The following is a 17,668-nucleotide window of genomic DNA, read 5'->3' as shown; positions in this document are numbered from 1 at the left end:
GTGTGCAGAGGTAAGTGTGTGAGGTAAGTGTAAAGTGTTTTAATAAGGTTTACTTACCTTTACTTTCTCCTGCAGGCTTCCTTCCTTCAGGTCTCGGGAGTCCCTCATCTCACCAGCACAGAAAGCAGAATGGCCGCTGAACTGTCAAAAGCTGCAGCCTCTGCGTTCTGGTCTGGAGAGCTCTCTAACTGAGTCTGAGTAGAAGGACTCAAGTTAGAAGACAGATTGTCAGTGTTTGACAGCTTCACAGAGCTGTTAAACGCTGATTTTTCATCTGTCAAAAGCTCTTGACAGATTAAATGTCAATCGCTGACGTCACCAGTAACCAGGTGTCCCTTAATTGGCCTGCTGAGCCCACTGGTCGGGCTTAACAAGGTCAATCAAGGGAAAATAGCGTGAGTTGGCCACAAGTCGATGAAGGCGGGACTACAACCCAAAAAGTGGGAGTCCCGCCTCCAAAAGCTCCCCATTGACAAAATCGAGCCCTCTGCTTCTCTGCCTCTCTCTGCTTCTCTGCCTCTCTCTGGGACTCTGACTCTCTCTGGGACTCTGGTCGAACATTGGGGGACTCGGGACCGATGCAGGATGAATGAATCATGACAGCTGCTTTGGGTGCGTGGCACAGACCTGTGTGATTCACTTGGTGGTTTACTTTGGCAGATGGTGCATTTGTCACCGCTTGATGCATGTATGGTCTACTGGCTGTGGGATGCAAGCGATGTCTCCTGTAGCAGCCTAGAAGGATCCTGATACAAAAAAGTTCAGAGCAGTGGTGAACTTTACAGCCACTGGCATGGCATGGCCCCATTGTACAGCAGACTGCAGGTCTTTTTTCATAGGGCCACAGAAGCCAGCAACTACCCGCCTCGATAAGCAAAGCCTCCTCATTAACTGCAGATATTGAGAAAGGTTGAAGGGATATTTACTAGTCCTAGCCCCTTTAGGGCTACCCCGGATCAAGTGTATTTCTCAGACGTTCACTTTCAACTAAAGTTTGAGGTAGCCGAATCCTAAAGACGCTTAATTGGGTCTGAAGGTCTGGGTTATCTCTCCCTAAAGTCAAGGAGCAACCCAAGAATGTTACAGTCCTCCAGATAGCGCTTTTAATAAGTTTAGCTAGGCTGTAACATCCCGGATATTATGAAGGTCCAGAAAACTCCCTCAGAATTCTGTAACTCTACACCAAAGCGTGTACAGAGATTGAGTTCGTGAGTTTCTGATACAGAAGACTTATACGAGACAATTCTAAAAATATATAGAGATTTATTAAAAGAACCGACATGCAATTTACAGTTGGTGAATCAGTCAATCGCAACTTTAACAGTTCTAAAAAGAGAAAACATACTATCTTTTTAACAGCATATCTTACTTTAAAATCTTAACTTTGCTACTGTATTACAGTTCTTAAAGTTCTCGTTACAGGATATCCATCAATATCAAATACCTTTGACCCCCGAGGTACAAAGAGTGGTAGACTACAGAGCCCCTCTGAAGCTGAGAATTGCTTTGCCCGATTAAAGCGAGTCTGATATTCCATTTGAGAGTTCAATATTTATACCCTTTTCCAGTGGTATTTCCTTTAAGGTTTTCTGCTGATGCAAGTTAATTATCTCTATTCAACTTTCTGCCAACCTCTGAAATTCTTACTGCCACATCAGCCAGAATCTTCTCTCATCTCCAAGTGTTCTAGGGTCACCATATAGGACGATGTGAACGGCAGGTGTTCCTTATTTTATGTCATCTTTACGAGGGCAGATGTTTCTTATCTTATGTGCCATCTTTATGAAGTTTAAATTAGAATACCTTATCCAGGGTGAACCATTGTTTTGTTCCCAAAAGGTCAGCTTATCGGAGCCATGCACCTTCTGTTTCAACAAGGTTATTTATTCAGGGTCAACAACTGTCTTATCTCAATAGCCAGAATGCTTTCATAGCTGTTTCATCGTTAGGTTTCTAAATGTACAAACCCAGTTTATCCTGTTTTAATAAGGCCAGAGTTCTTTCATAAGATAGTGTATTTTTCTAAATAGGTTAAATGGTTTATTCCTTCACCCCCCCTGCCCTCTTGACCAAAAAATGAGCTTGAACATCAAGGACAGAGTTTGGTCAATGTTTCTAATAAGGTTACAATAGTACATTAATTTCATAAGATTCACAAGAGCCCAATCATGTGCTACATGAAAATTCCTTTAAGTCATCCCAGGACAATGTTTTGCCTTATTTTAAAATGAACAGAAAGTAGAAGAAGGATAGGTACATTGTCATGCAATCAGCGAAACAACATATAATTAGACAGATGTATGTTCCGTAGAGGTGAGTTATTCATACGAGTCAAGGAGATGTCATTTGGAGCTGGCTGTAGCTTGACACACTGTTCCATTGATCCAGTGTGAGGACCGATTCTTGTTTTCGTAAAGGCCTTGCCAGAAGCTCAGTTAATTCCTTCTCCATCCGCAGTGTTTCCCTCCTTCGTTGAAGTAACTTGTTGGTCTTTACTTGTTGTGGCTTTTTGCGAATCCAATTTCTGAGGCGTTGCCAAGCACTGTGTGGAGGAGTTGGCGACACTGTCTCGCTGACTGTCGTCCCAAAAGGTCAGCTTATCGGAACCATGCACCTTCTGTTTCAATAAGGTTATTTATTCAGGGTAAACAACTGTCTTATCTCAATAGCCAGAATGCTTTCATAGCTATTTCATAGTTAGGTTTCTAAATTTCCAAACCCAGTTTGTCATGTTTTGATAAAGCCAGAACTCCTTCATAAGATAGTGTATCTTTCTGAATAGGTTATATGGCTTATTCCTTCACAAGGTGACTCGGCCTATATGCTTCTACCCTGCTATACTTACAACGGCACTTTCAAATTCCCCAACTGTCTAGCCTTTGGCCCTCCATTCACCATAACATTTCTGCAGCTGCCAATCTGCTCAATCACACCCTCACCTCCACCTTTGATGCTCTTGTCCCCAATAAAACCATTATTCTCTCTCACCCTGGTCGTTCCAACTGGTACGGCCCTCATCTCTGCTCCCTTAAGTCCAAGGGATGCAGACTTGAACGTTTATGGCGAACAATGGTTGAGCTATTCATCGACAGATCTGGCTGGACTGCATAAAGGACTATCGGGTCCTGCTCTCCTCTGCCAAAACTGCTCACGATTCCAGGGTCTCCCTGGAATGCAAAGATAACCCCCGGCTTCTCTTCTCCACTACAAACCATCTCAGTAAACTCTTCTCTCCTGTCTCCTCACCTCCAACAACTGCGAGGAGCTCATGGATTAATTTGTCACTAAGATTGAGACCATCCATTCAGCTGTCTCTGCTGCTTCCCTCCTTTCCCCTAGCCCACCAAGCCAAACTTCCTCTAAGGTCCCCCCTGCCCTAGCCCTGAACTTGCATCTTGCTCTAGTTTCTCTCCTGTCTCCCCTCATGCCCTCTCTGAGCTCATCCATGAGATCGACCTCCTGCTCCCTTGGCCCTGGGGTTAGCTGTGGCTCTTTCACCTCTGAGTCAGAAGGCTGTGGGTTCAAGTCCCACTCCAGGGACTTGAGCACAAAAATCTAGGCTGACACTCCAGTTCAGTACCGAGGGAGTGCCATCTTTCAGATGAGACATTAAACCGAGGTCCCATCTGCCCTCTCAGGTGGACGTAAAAGATCCCATGGCATTATTTTAATTCGGAAGTGCCGTCTTTTGAATGAGATATTAAACTGAGGCCCCATCTGCCCTCTCAGGTGGACTTAAAGGGCGCGAATTTCCAAGCCACGTGGAGGCGGGTTTGGTGGGAAAATTGCAGAATCGGGGGGCAGGAACCCATCCTGTCCCCAACCCGCCTCCGTGCCAATGTCCCAGGACGTGGGTATCCGACCTGTGTTGGTAGCCACCTCCCCGAGGCGGGAAGGGGATTAGTGCCAATTAACTGCCTGTTAACAGGTAGCTAACAGGCAGTTTTTTGCCTAATCCCTATTTTTAGCCCTGAAGTGCGGGCTTCCCGACGGCTCTGAACCACGCCAAGTTAGCGAGGTGGACCGTCGGTCTGCAGGGGTTGGAGTAGTCAAGATGTCCGTTGTGCAGGTGAGTGTTGGGTGCATGTGTGCAGAGGTAAGTGTGTGAGGTGTGTGTAAAGTGTTTTAATAAGTTTTACTTACCTTTACTTTCTCCTGCAGGCTTCCTTCCTTCAGGTCTCAGGAGTCCCTCATCTCACCAGCACAGAAAGCAGAATGGCCACTGAAATGTCAAATTCTGCAGCATTCTGCTTTCTGGGCTGGAGAGATCTCTAACTGAGTCTGAGTAGAAGGACTCAAGTTAGAAGACAGATTGTCAGTGTTTGACAGCTTCACAGAGCTGTCAAACGGTGATTTTTCATCTGTCAAAAGCTCTTGATAGATGAAATGTCAATCACTGACATCACCTGTAACCAGGTGTCCCTTTATTGGCCTGTTGAGCCCGCTGGGCGGGCTTAACAAGGTCAATCAAGGGAAAATAGCGTGGGTTGGCCACAAGTCGATGAAGGCGGGACTACAACCCAAAAAGTGGGAGTCCCGCCTCCATCACGGCCCCATTGACAAAATCCAGCCCAAAAGATCCCATGGAACTATTTTGAAGAAGAGCAGGGGAGTTAGAGTCATACAGCACAGAAAGAGGCCCTTCATCCCATCGTGTCTGCGCCAGCCATCAAGCCCTATCTATTCTAATCCCATTTTCCAGCACTTCGTCCGTAGCCTTGTATGCTATGGCGATTCAAGTGCTCATCTAAATGCTTCTTGAATGTTGTGAGGACTCCTGCCTCTACCACCCTTTCAGGCAGTGAGTTCCCGATTCTAACCATCCTCTGGGTGAAAAAGTTTTTCCTCAAATCCCCATTAAACCTCCTGCCCCTTACCTTGAAACTAAGCCCCCTGGTTATTGAACCCTCGACTAAGGGGAAAAGTTCCTTTCTATCTACCCTATCTATGCCCCTCGTAATTTTGTACACCTCAATCAGGTCCCCCCTCAGCCTTCTCTGCTCTAAGGAAAACAACCCCAGCCTGTCCAGTCACTCTCTTCATAGCTGAAATGCTACAGTCCATGTAACATCCTGGTGAATCTCCTCTGCACCCTCTCCAATGCAATCCCATCCTTCCTATAGTGTGGCGACCAGAACTGCACACAGTATTCCAGCTGTAGCCTAACTAGCGTTTTGTACAACTCCATCATAACCTCCCTGCTCTTATATTCTATGCCTCGGCTAACGAAGGCAAGTATCCCATATGCCTTCTTAACCACCTTATCTACCTGTCCTGCTGCCTTCAGGGATCTATGTACATGCACATCAAGGTCCCTCTGATCCTCTATCCTTCCTAGGGACCTACCATTCATTGTGTATTCCCATGCCTTGTTAGTCCTCCCAAAATGCATCACCTCACATTTTTCAGGGTTAAATTCCATTTGCCACTGTTCTGCCCATCTGACCAACCTGTCTATATCATCCTGTAGCCTGAGGCTTCCCTCCTCGCTATTTACCACTCCACCAATTTTTGTGTAATCTGCGAACTTACTGATCATACCTCCTACATTCATATCTAAATCATTAATGTACACTACAAACAGCAAGGGACGCAGCATCGATCCCTGCAGTACGCCACTGGACACAGGCTTCCAGTCACAAAAACAACCTTCGACCATCACCCTCTGTCTCCTGCCACTAAGCCAATTTTGGATCCAATGTGCCAAATTGCCCTGGATCCCATGGGCTCTTACCTTCTTGACCAGTCTCCCATGTGGGACTTTGTCAAAAGCCTTACTGAAGTCCATGTAGACTACATCAACTGCACAACTTTTATCCACACACCTAGTCACCCCCTCGAAAAATTCAATCAAATTGGTTAGACATGATCTCCCCCTGACAAAGCCATGCTGACTATCCCTGATTAATCCTTGTCTCTCCAAGTGGAGACTAATTCTGTCCCTCAGAATTTTTTCCAATAATTTCCCTACCACTGATGTTAGGCTCACTGGCCTGTAATTCCCTGGTTTATCCCTACTACCCATCTTGAATAATGTTAGCAGTCCTCCAGTCCTCTGGCACCTCCCCTGTGGCCAGAGAGGTTCTGAAAATTTGTGTCAGAGCCCCTGCAATCTCCTCCCTTGCCTCACACAGCAGCCTGGGATACATCTCGTCTGGGCCTGGGGATTTATCCACTAAAACCGCTGGTACCTCCTCCCTCAATGCTAATTTGTTCAAGTATATCACAATCCCCCTGCCTGATTTCTATGCCTACATCGTCCTTCTCCATAGTGAACACAGATGCAAAATATTCATTTAAAACCTCACCTACATCTTCCGGCTCTACACACAGATTGCCACTTTGGTCCCTAATGGGCCCTACTCTTTCCCTGGTTATCCTCTTGCCCTTAATATACTTATAAAACACCTTGGGATTTTCCTTTATTTTGCCTGCCAGTGTTTTTTCAGGCCCCCTCTTCGCTCTCCTAATTTCTTTTTTAAGTACCCCCCTGCACTTTCTATACTCCTCTAGGGCTTCCACTGTTTTTAGTCCTTTGTATCTGCCAAAAGTCTCGCTTTTTTTTTTTTAGGAGTACTTCATTGTTTGTAAAGAGCTTTGGAAGTTCTGAGATCGTGAATGTGTTTATAAATGCAAGTCTTTCTTTCTATTCCCACCAAACTGTTGACCACCCAACTTCTCTTCATGGATCCCATGTTAGCTGATATTGTTAATGGTTCCCTATCCTCAGGTACTGTCCCCCTCCCCTTCAAATCTGCCGTCATCACCCCCTCCTCAAAAAATTCATTCTTGATGCTTCTGTCCTCGCAATCTACCACCCCATCTCCAATCTCCCTTTCCTCTCCAGTTCTTGAGCGTGTTGTCGCCTCCCAAATCCAAGCCCATCTTTCCCGCAGCTCCATGTTTGAATCCCTCCACTCAGGTTTCCGCAGTCCTCATCAAAGTCACAAATGACATCCTATGTGACTGTGACCATGGAAAACTGTCCCTCCTCGTCCCTCTCGACCTGTCTGCAGCCTTTGATGCGGTTGACCACATCATCCTCCTCCAACGCCTCTCCTCCGCCATCCAGCTGCGTGGGACAGCCCTCGCTTGGCTCCATTCTTATTTATCCAGTTGTAGCCAGAGAATCACCTGCAATGGCTTCTCTTTCCATTCCCGCACTGTGACGTTTGCAGTCCCCCAAGGATCTAGACTTGGCCCTCTCCTATTTCTCATCCACATGCTGCCTCTCGGCGACATCATCCAAAAACACATCAGATTCCACATATACACTGATGAACCCCGGCTCTACCTCACCACCACATCTCTCGAGCCCCCCCACTGCCTTTGATTTGTCATGCTGCCTGTCCGACATCCAGCAGTGGATGAGCAGAAATTTCCTCCAATTAATTATTGTGAAAACCGAAGCCATTGTCTTCGGTCCCTACCACAAATTAATTCAATAGCCAGCAACTTCATCCCTCTCCCTGGCCACTGTCTGAGGCTGAACCAGATCGTTCGCAACCACAGCGTTCTATTTGACCCGGAGATGAGCTTCCGACCACATATCCGCTCCATCATCAAGACCGCCAACTTCCACCTCCGTAACATCGCCCGTCTCCAACCCTGCCTCAGATCATCTGCTGCTGAAACCCTCGTCCATGCCTTTGTTACCACTAGACTCGACTATTCCAATGTTCTCCTGACTGACCTCCCACCTTGCATCCTCTGTAAACTTGAGCTCCTCCAAAACTCTGCTGCCCGTATTCTAACTCGCATCCAATCCCGTTCACCCATCACTTGTGCTTGCTGGCCTACATTGGCTCCGGTCCGGCAACGCCTCGATTTAAAAATTCTCATCCTTGTTTTCAAATCCCTCCGTAGCCTCACCCCTCTCTTTCTCTGTAACCTCTCCAGCCCTACAACCCTCCGAGATTTCAGTGCTCCTCCAATTCTGGCCTCTTGCGTAACCCCGATGTTAATCACTCCACCATTGGCAGCCGTGCCTTTAGCTGCCTAGGCCTTAAGCTCTGGAATTCCCTCCCTAAGTATTCCCCCCATTCCTCACCCACCGCCTCTCTCTGCTCATTTAAGATATTCCTTGACCAAGCTTTTGGTTACCTGTCCTAGTATCTACTTATGTGGCGCAGTGTCGAATTTTGATTGGTTACGCTCCTGTGAAGTGCCTTGGGACATTTTACTACATTAAAGTCACTACAGAATGCAAGTTGTTGTTGTTGCCTCGATAAGCGCAGCCTCCTCATACTCTGCAGATATTGAAAAAGGTGACTCGGCCTATATGCTTATATCCTGTTGGGAAAGTATGACCTTCTGTGGACATGCCCCCTCACCTACTGTTCTCTCAGAGCCCATCCTAATGCTCCTGCTGGATGCTGAAGCCTCTGCTGCTCCTGCTCTTCTTCCTTCTCCTCTTCCTGCACCCATTACAAAGCAGACAGAGAAACACCCATTATAAAGTTTTATAGCCTCTTCAGATGCTACATAAATGCAAGTTGTTATTGCCTCGATAAGCTAGAATTGGCCACAATACCTCAGCTGGGGACTATCCAGTGTTTTATAGAGGTTAGCATAACTTCCTTACTTTTTAACTATGCCTCTATTTATAAAGACATGGATCCCATGGATTTAATCTGCCATGTGTCTGCCCATTTCACCAATCTGTCTCTGTCCTCCTGAAGTCTGTCACTATCTTCCTCATTGCATTTCCGAGTTTCATGTCTCCGAGGATGTCTCCGAGCGACTCCAGAACATCTTGGAAGGGGAGGGTGAACAGCCAGTTGTCATGGTGCACATAGGCACCAACGATATAGGTAAAAAGCGGGGTGAGGTCCTAAAAGCGGAGTATAGGGAGTTAGGAGATAAATTAAAAAACAGGACCTCAAAGGTAGTAATCTCAGGATTGCTACCAGTGCCACGTGCTAGTCAGAGTAGAAATAGAAGGATACTTCAGATGAATACGTGGCTAGAGGAATGGTGCCAGGGGGAGGGATTCAAGTTCCTGGGACATTGGAACCGGCTCTGGGGGAGGTGGGACCAGTTCAAACCGGACGGTTTGCACCTGGGCAGGGCTGGAACCAATGTCCTAGGGGGAGTGTTTGCTAGTGCTGTGGGGGAGGGTTTAAACTAAAATGGCAGGGGGTTGGGAACCTGAGCAGGGAGACAGAGGAAAGGGAAACAAGGATAAAAGCAAAAGATAGGAAGGAGAAAAACAAAAGTGGCAGTCAGAGAAATCGACGGTTTAAATCAAACATGGCCACAGTAAATAATAATTCTAATAGGTCTAAGAGCGTTAAAAAAAACAAGCCTGAAGGCTTTGTGTCTTAATGCGAGGAGCATTTGTAATAAGGTGGATGAATTGGCTGCGCAAATAGAAGTAAACAAATACGATTTGGTTGGGATTACGGAAACGTGGCTCAAGGAAGGCCAGGACTGGGAACTCAACATCCAGGGGTATTCGATATTCAGGAAAGATAGGCAAAAAGGAAAGGGAGGTGGGGTAGCATTACTGGTTAAAGAAGGGATTAACACAATTGTAATGAAGGATATTAGCTCTGATGAGGTGGAATCTGTATGGGTAGAACTGAGAAATACTAAGGGGGAAAAAACGTTAGTGGGAGTGGTTTATAGACCTTCAAACAGTAAGGCGGAGGTTGGGGATGGCATTAAAAGAGAAATTAAAGAAGCGTGCAATAAGGGCACAGCAGTCATCATGGGTGACTTTAATCTACATATAGATTGGGCCAACCAAATGAGTAACAATACTGTGGAGGAGGAATTCCTGGAGTGTTTACGGGATGGTTTCCTGGACCAATATGTCGAGGAACCAACCAGAGATCAGGCCATCTTAGACTGGGTATTATGTAACGAGAAAGGATTAATTAGCAATCTTGTTGTAAGAGGCCCCTTGGGTCGGAGCGATCATAATATGATCGAATTCTTCATTAAGATGGAGAATGAAGTAGTTGACTTGGAGACTAGGGTCCTCAATTTAAATAAAGGAAACTATGATGGTCTGAGGAGCGAGTTGGGTAGGATTGATTGGGGAATGGCACTCAAAGGGTTGACGGTGGATAGGCAATGGCAAACATTCAAAGACCAAATGGATCAACTACAGAATTTGTTCATCCCAGTTTGGCATAAAAATAAAACAAAAAAGGTGACCCAACCGTGGCTAACAAGGGAAATTAGGGATAGCATAAGGTCCAAGGAGAGGGCATATAAATTGGCCAGAAAAAGCAATATTCCTGAGGATTGGGAGCAGTTTAGGATTCAACAAAGGAGGACAAAGGGATTAATTAAGAAAGGGAAAATAGAATATGAGAGTAAGCTTGCAGAGAACATAAAAACTGACTGTAAAAGCTTTTATAGATATGTGAAGAGAAAAAGATTGGTGAAGTCAAGCGTAGGTCCCTTGCAGTCAGAATCGGGGGAATTTATAATGGGGAACAAAGAAATGGCAGACCAACTAAATACATATTTTGGTTCTGTCTTCACAAAGGAGGACACAAATAACCTCCCAGAGATACCGGGGAACATAGGGTCTGATGAAAGGGTGGAACTGAAAGAAATCAGTATTTGTAGGGAAATGGTGTTAGGAAAATTGATGGGACTGAAGGCCGATAAATCCCCAGGGCCTGATAATCTACATCCCAGGGTAATTAAGGAAGTGGCCCTAGAAATAGTAGATGCATTGCTGGTCATCTTCCAGAACGCGATAGACTCTGGAACAGTACCCATGGATTGGCGGGTAGCTAATGTTACCCCACTATTCAAAAAAGGTGGTAGAGAAAAGGCGGGGAATTATAGACCGGTAAGCTTGACATCGGTAGTGGGGAAAATGCTAGAGTCCATTCTAAAAGATGTAATAGCAGAGCACTTGGAAAGCAGTGACTGGATCGGACAAAGTCAACATGGATTTACAAAAGGTAAATCATGCTTGACTAATCTACTGGAATTTTTTGAGGATGTAACTGGTTAAATAGATAAGGGAGAACCAGTGGATGTGGTGTATTTGGACTTTCAGAAGGCTTTCGATAAGGTCCCGCATAAGAGATTAGCGTGCAAAATTAAGGCACATGGGATTGGGGGCAAGGTATTGACTTGGATAGAGAACTGGTTGGCGGACAGAAAGCAAAGAGTTGGAATAAACGGGTCGTTTTCTGAGTGGCAGGCAGTGACTAGTGGGGTACCGCAAGGATCGGTCCTAGGACCCCAGCTGTTCACAATATATATTAATGATCTGGACGAGGGAATTGGATGTAATATCTCCAAATTTGCAGACGACACAAAGCTGGGTGGGAGGGTATGCTGTGAGGAGGATGTCGTGAAACTCCAGCATGATTTGGACAGGTTGGGTGATTGGGCAGAAACATGGCAAATGCACTATAATGTGGATAAATGTGAGGTTATCCACTTTGGTGGCAAAAACAGGAAGGCAGATTATTATTTGAATGGTAATAGATTGGGAGAAGGGGAAGTGCAAAGAGACCTGGGTGTTCTTGTACACCAGTCGCTGAAGGTAAGCATGCAGGTGCAGCAGGCGGTTAAGAAGGCAAATGCTATGTTGGCCTTCGTAGCAAGAGGGTTCGAGTACAAGAACAAGGATGTCTTGCTGCAGTTGTACAGGGCCTTGGTGAGACCACACCTTGAGTATTGTGTGCAGTTTTGGTCGCCTTACCTGAGGAAGGACATTCTTGCCATGGAAGGAGTGCAGCGAAGATTCACCAGGCTGATACCTGGGATGGCAGGAATGACGTATGAGGAGAGATTGTGCCGATTGGGCTTATACTCACTGGAGTTTAGAAGATTGAGAGGGGATCTCATCAAAACCTATAAAATTCTGTCAGGCCTGGACAGACTAGATGCAGGAAGGATGTTTCTGATGGCCGGGGAGTCCAGAACCAGGGGTCATAGTCTAAGGATAAGGGGTAAGCCATTTAGGACTGAAATGAGGAGGAATTTCTTCACCCAGAGAGTGGTGAACCTGTGGAATTCTCTGCCACAGAGGGCGGTGGAGGCCAGTTCATTAAGTATATTCAAGAAAGAGTTGGATATATTTCTTAAGGCTAAAGGGATCAAGGGATATGGGGAGAAGGCAGGGACCGGGTACTGAATTTGGATGATCAGCCATGATCTCATTGAATGGCGGAGCAGGCTCGAAGGGCTGAATGGCCTACTCCTGCTCCTATCTTCTATGTTTCTATGTCTTTTGCAAACTGTGCAAACTGTAAAATTATGCCCAATATACCCAAGTCCAGAGAATTAATATATATCAAAAGGAGCAGTGGTCCCAATACCAACTCTGGAGAATACCATTGTTTATTTCCCTCTGGTCAAAAAAACAACCGTTCACTATTCTCTTCTTTCTGACCCTTAGCCAATTTGTATCCATACTGCCACTGTCCCTTTAATCCCATGGGCTTTAATTTGCTAACAAGTTTATTTTGTGGTACTTTATCAAACACTGTTTGAAAATCCATATACACAACATCAACCGTACTACCCTCATAAATCCTCTCTCTTACTTCATCAAACAACTCAAACAAGTTTGGCAAACACGATTTGTCTTTAACAAATCCATGCTGGCTGTCATTGATTAACCTATGTTTTTCCAAGTGACAACTAATTTTGTCCCAGATTATTATCCTAAAATTTTCACCACCGCCAACGTTAGGCTGACTGACCTGTAGTTACCGGGTTTATACCCTCCAGTCCTCTGACACCACTCCCTATCTAAGGAGGATTGCAAGATTGTGGGCAGAGCTTCCGTTATTCTCATTCTTGTTTCCCTCAGCAGCCGAAGATGCATCCCATGCGGAGGGTGCCCTGAATGATGCTAATTGCAGAGAAATTACTTTCACATGTATATTGCATTAAGAATAAAACACGAATGTAATGTGATATGCAGGGAGCTTGTTACAGATATTGCAATGTGCACTAATGTGGCTGAAACTCAATGGCCTAGAAATTGGATTGTGGGCTCGCCAGGGCTGTAGCGCCAGAAGTTTTGCGCCAGCATTAATGCGGCAGCGCCCGACGAAAATTCGGTTGCGCCGGCCACAGAGGGCGGCGGGCGCTAAAGGAGGGTTTTAGCGCCTGAAAACGGGCGTTGAATCGGGTTTCCCGGCGCTAATCCCCCACTGCGGCACCCGATGCGGTGCGGCAGGCTGGGGAACTGCAGGCGTCCTCCTTCTGTTAAGGAGGAGCTGCCTGCAACCGACAACTATCCGGCGGATTCCCCCGACATCTGAGCCCGGCACCTCGGGGAAGTGCCGGGCTCGCAGCACACACTCATCAGGGCCGCGGGGGGGGTGATGCAGGAGTCCGGGAAGGGAGGTGCGGGCAGGCGGCCGCCGGGAACGCGGCCGGCCGCCGCTCCACCTTTATGCGCTGGCGCAAAGGCGTGTAAGAACACTTTTCACATTCGTTAGTTGCGCCTGCCACGGGCGAGGCGGGCGCAACTGAATTTGGGCTTGGGGCCGGGTTACCACGGCAACCGGGACGCTGCGCACACCGATGACGTCATCGGTGCCGGCGCAGCGCTACCGGCTAACGCCGATGGTAAGGCCCAAGTCAATTTGCAAAACGGCTATAAGTCCGGCGCAAGGCCCTCTAGCGCCACTAATTGGGCGCTAAGCCCACTCAATTTCTAGGCCAATATGTTTTGTGCAAGGCGCATCCACATAAAAGAAAGAAAGAATCTGGATTTATATAGCCTCAGGACATCCCAAATCGTTTTACAACCAATAAATCACTTTTGAAGAGTAGCCACTGTTATAATGTAGAAACTATATCAATATGGGAGCATAAGTAAACAGATAAACATTGAAAATGTATTCAATTTAGTCTGTTGGTACAGATTAAGACCTTGTCCATATAGTGCTGGTATACTACAATTCAGAGCTGGCACTGAGGCTAAGGTTAATTGGTTCCACCCTAAATAATGGTCATAATTATTGTTATTTATAGTCCAGTAACATAAGCCATTTACCTCCATGTTAAGTTTTAAGTTGATGTTTCCAAATTTACATTCAATATTGTAAATACTCTAAACAACTACTGTAGATTATTTTGCACATAGCAGTAAATTAATGCAGCTGAGATATCAACCCCATCCCTAGTGATTGTGTGAGAGGTCAATATCACACCAATCTTATTAACAGTGTACAACAACTACTGTTAATGCCTGAATGGCAGGAGGTGGGGAATTCTTATTTGTCTGTTATGCAGGACCTGAGACAGATCTGTGGTAGAGTTGAATTCAGGAAATAGCTCAGGTACTCAGACTGTTCTGGTGTTTCCTGAATACACGATTTTGCTGGAATATTGTTATGTAAATAACCCAAACTATGTTAAAAAATCAAAGCAGCTGGAAAGGAGCTAAATCCAGCCCTGAATAATTAACAAGCAATATTTAATTCCTGATTTTTGGCTTTAGCATTGAAGTGAGTGACCTAACACAAGGTCCTGGCTAGAACACATTTCATTACATTTATGTTTCAAGGATGCCTAGTACATAAACTTTTTTTTATATCCGCTCATGGGATGTGGGTGTCGCTGGCAAGGCCAGCATTTATTGCCCATCCCTAATTGCCCTTGATGAGCTGCCTTCTTGAACCGCTACAGTCTGTGTGGTGAAGGTGCTCCCACACTGCTGTTAGGAAGGGAGTTCCAGGATTTTGATCCAGCGACGATGAAGGAACGGTGATATATTTCTAAATCAGGATGGTGTGTGACTTGGAGGGGATCATGGAGGTAATGGTGTTCCCATGCACCTGCTGCCTGCCCTTGTCCTTCTAGGTGGTAGAGGTTGCGGGTTTGGGAGGTGCTGTCGAAGAAGCCATGGCAAGTTGCTGCAGTGCATCTTGTAGATGGTACGCTCTTCTCGATCTTCCTGGCTGCAATGCTCCAGCTCACCCTCATTAGGCTCCCCGCTGGAGTGGAGCTAACCTACAGAACAAACGGGAAACTGTTCAACCTCCGTCGCCTCCAGTCCAGATCCAAGGTCGTCCCATCCTCTGTCGTCGAATTACAGTATGCAGACGACGCTTGAATCTGCGCACACTCTGAGGTCGAACTCCAAACCATCATCAACATCTTCACTGAAGCTTACGAGAGCATGGGCCTTACACTAAACATCTGTAAGACAAAGGTCCTCCACCAACCTGCCCCCGCCATACAGTACTGCTCCCTGATGATCAAAATCCATGACGAGGCCTTGGACAACATGGACCACTTTCCATACCTCGGGAGCCTACAGTCAACAAGGGCAGACATCAATGACTAAATCTAACACCACCTTCAGTATGCCACTGCAGCCTTCGGTCACCTGAGGAAGAGAGCATTTGAAGACCAGGACCTCAAGCCCAGCACCAAGCGCATGGTCTACAGAGCAGTAGTGATACCCGCCATCATGTATGCTTCAGAGACATGGACCATGTACAGCAGGCACCTCAAAGCACTGGAGAGGTACCACCAACGCTGCCTCCGCAAGATCCTGCAAATTCATTGGCAGGATAGGTGCACCAACGTCAGTGTTCTCGCTCAGGCCAACATCCTCAGCATCGAAGCTTTGACCTCGCTCAATCAACTCCGATGGACGGGCCACATCCCCGATATGAGACTCCCAAAGCAAACACTCTACTCGGAGCTCCGACACGGCAAGAGAGCCCCAGGTGGGCAGAGGAAACGCTTCAAGGACACCCTCAAAGCCTCCTTGAAAAAGTGCAACACCCTCAGTGACACCTGGGAATCCCTGGCCCAAGACCGCACAAAGTGGAGGAGAAGCATTCGGGAAGGCGCCAAACACCTCGAGTCTCTTTATTGGGAGAAAGCGGAAGCCAAGCGCAAACAGCACAAGGAGCGCACGTCAACCCAAGCACCCCACCCACCCGCCCCTTCAACCACCGTCTGCCCCACCTGTGACAGAGACTGTAGGTCCCGCATTGGACTCATCAGTCATCCGAGAACTCATTTTTAATGTGGAAGCAAGTCATCCTCGGTTCCGAGGGACTGCCTAAAGAGAGAGAAGAGACACTTGTAGATGGTAAATTGCTTTCGCTGAACAAAAAAAATGAAATAAAGAGAAAGATGAAAGGGAAGCAGGTACTGGCTTTCCTCTGTGAGCTGTCTGGCACTGTGTGTATTTCAATAAATAAGTTAATTTTCTAACCTTGACTCAATATATTGCCTCGAATTAAACAGATTAACAGATAGCAATGTTCCCCCTAATAGTTTAGTACTTTGTCCTGCTCTTTTATCTTCTTGGTGAGATGAAATTTTTATTTTATCAAAAGGGAATCATATTATACAATAATATATTTTTCAGTAAAATAATATAGACATTGTATAAAGAAGTGCATACATTTAACAAAGTTCAAAAACTGGTGCAATCAGGCGGTTAAAACTGATTTGTAACATGCAGCACAATGCTATAACTTTATGGAGTCCCAGTGCAGAATACTGTGGGAATGAGGGTTCACACTACCTGGGTATCTCAACTGTTCTTTCTGGGCAGTCTGGGATCAGCAGATGTTGAATTAAAACAACTTCTACTGAGCATGGGTTATAAATTGTGTAAGGGGATTTTTTAAAGCAAATGCATCTCCACAGATCAGAAGGCTAACCTGCATGCCTATCAGGTCGGGGATCAGGTCACTTACGTATAAAAAAGAAAGACTTGCATTTACATAGCGCCTTTCATGACCATCGGACGTCTCAAAGCGCTTTACAGCCAAAGTAGTATTTGAAGTGGAGTCACTATTGTAATGTGGGAAATGCGGCATCCAATTTGCACACAGCAAGGTCCCACAAACTGCAATGTGATAATAACCAGATAATCTGTTTTTGTTATGTTGGTTGAGGGATAAATATTGGCCAAGACACCGGGGATAACTCCCCTACTCTTCTTCAAAATAGTTTCATGGGATCTTTTACATCCACCTGAGAGAGCAGACGGGGCCTCGGTTTAACGTCTCATCTGAAAGACAGCACCTCCGACAGTGCAGCACTCCCTCAGCACTGTACTGGGAGTGTCAGCCTAGCTTCTGACTCAGGGGCGAGCGTGCTGCCAACTGAGCCACAGCTGACACCAATGTTTATATGGTAATAAAATGATGGGAAGAGTTTATAATGGCAATTAGGCCACTTCTGGGCATGGCAGTAATATTATTAAAACAGTTAAGTGCATGTTTGTTGGGTTTATGTTGTTATTCTGTTGTTATTTGTATGTATCTTTGATGTACTATGATTTATTGGTAGTATGCATGGAATGTAGTGATCAAAGGTGAAATTTGGTATAAGAGATGTGAGTGAACCATGGGAATGGTGTAGGATGGAAAGACCTGAGTTCTCATACTGGTTGTGAAGTATGAACAGACTTGTGCACTCATACTGGATTTGTGAAGTGTGATGTTTCAATAAAGACCTGATCCTGCATTGCTACAACTGAATGTGTGTGAAATCTGATGTTTAAAGTAGCAAAACAAAAAGGAACAATAAAGCAGTTCTATTATGTCCGTGTATAATTGAGACACGGACTGCAGGAGTTGATTATAACAAGTCTTTACTGAATGGAGACAACCTGGAAACTGAAACTACAGAAGCCTGCTAGGGCCTTTTATACAGGGGTGGTCACTGCCGGTACTGCAGTCTGAGACCAGTTATT

General features: G+C 45.9%; 1 long non-coding RNA gene across 1 annotated transcript; it reads right to left on the bottom strand.

Moving 5' to 3' along the window:
• Window positions 1-1,245: 1,245 nt before the first annotated feature.
• On the bottom strand, window positions 1,246-12,840 carry LOC147113037 (uncharacterized). The gene is made up of 2 exons (XR_015079459.1): window positions 12,687-12,840; window positions 1,246-2,617 (listed from the first exon to the last, which is right to left on the bottom strand). It is a non-coding gene; the product is annotated as an uncharacterized LOC147113037 (long non-coding RNA).
• Between the last annotated feature and the right edge of the window lie 4,828 nt (window positions 12,841-17,668).

This window comes from Somniosus microcephalus, chromosome 9 (genome assembly GCF_052327205.1).
Source record: "Somniosus microcephalus isolate GS21.2 chromosome 9, FLI_Smic_1.0, whole genome shotgun sequence".
Lineage (NCBI taxonomy): Eukaryota > Metazoa > Chordata > Chondrichthyes > Squaliformes > Somniosidae > Somniosus > Somniosus microcephalus.
This window is presented reverse-complemented; position numbering and strand designations above follow the sequence as displayed.